Genomic DNA, 1,633 nt, shown 5'->3' on the forward strand with positions numbered 1-1,633 from the left:
TAGTTCTGTAGAATTTTGCATTTTATTCTGTGTGTGCGAAAAGTTACTAGCAGTAAGTCTACACTTACACATTTGGCTCCACCCTCTGTTTCAGGGTGTGGAGACTTGTAATTTTACACTTTGCAGTAATTTTACACTCGGAAATGGTGAATGGCCAAAAGCAGTAATGTTGCTACAAGTGTAAGAGTAAATTCACATGTGAGGATTTGCTCAATGCAAATTCACCTTTGGTAATAGTCCCCAAAGTGTTTCTAGGTTTTTCAAAAGCATCCAATATATGGAACCAACACCTCAGGTTGAACTTGTAATGATTTTTCAAGGTAAACGAATATTCATCAAACTATATGCTAAAATATAATGAATAAAACATGGGAATGAAGGAAACCTACACATTTTTAAAAGTACCAAAGATACTGATATTAGGAATAGTGGTGTAACCCTTAATGTGAGGTTACCCATACTATGATGTGATTCAGGGGGCATTTAAAAAAAGGTGTTCTTTTTTGCACACTGACTTACATCTGAAAGCCAAAAATTTACAGAAATCCATTAACAAATGTTCTGCCATTCTGTGTTCTCACACTTCTCCACTTACAAATGGTGGCCCACTTCCATGGCCTATTTCCCATGACAGGAAAGGCCCGAAACACAATATGGAGACAACATAAGTTCACTTGGAAAATTGGCCCATTCTGATGACAACAATAGCTGTGCTATTTTGGCCCAGGCTCATCTGCCACCAAAAGAAACATACCAAACACAGACATTTCAGAAAACTAGATGTGCAAGGGAGTCCAGGTTGTTTTGACTTTTGTAGCTCTGAGTAGTTTTTCTTAGCCAGAATGCACTACCACCAAACTTTAGCTAAAATCACAAACTTCTATGTAGTTCTGTGAGGGAAAGTTCCAGAAGCTGTGGAGACCCACAAAACTCCTACCGCCCAGCATTCCCACAGTATTCCAGATAAAAACACTACTCCACATGTGTGTGCTGTGCTTATCGACCACAATATAAAGGGCCCCACAACACAACAAGGAAGCACCCCAATTTCACCTTGCAAATTGACCTATTCTTTCATTCCCCGGTTGCCTGCTGACCCAGAGCCCAAATATTGTAGCAGTTCACCCTGGCAAGTGAGAGGAAATTGGGACTCCTGACCTTTCTTCTGGACTAAATGCCAAAACTATGCCCAAAAAGAACCCACATTTTGTCTACCTTACAGTAAGAATGGAGAAGCTCTGGGATCTGGTGGGGCAGAAAGACTTTTGGGTCTTTAGGGTAGAGGTGAGGCCTGTTGATAGGACAGGCCGCCCCACCCCTTTCTTTAAAAAAAGAATTCAGTGGACTTTCTTTCCCCCTACCCCCTACCAGGGAACATTTGCAGTAATTCTTCCAATCCAAGACTGTTGGGGCTTTAGTGGCGGGTGAGAAATGGCCTGGTAAGTTCCATTCTTAATATATATATATATATATATTTATATATATATATATTGTTAGACCTGGCATCCTTGGCGTGGTCTCCCCTGTCTTTTTTTGCCTCTGCTTCCCATGTTTTGACTGTGTGCCCAGGGCCTGTAATTCAAATGCTACTAGTGGGCCTGCAGCACTGGTTGTGCAACCCACATTAGTAGCC

This window comes from Pleurodeles waltl, chromosome 4_1, assembly GCF_031143425.1.
Source record: "Pleurodeles waltl isolate 20211129_DDA chromosome 4_1, aPleWal1.hap1.20221129, whole genome shotgun sequence".
Taxonomy (NCBI): domain Eukaryota; kingdom Metazoa; phylum Chordata; class Amphibia; order Caudata; family Salamandridae; genus Pleurodeles; species Pleurodeles waltl.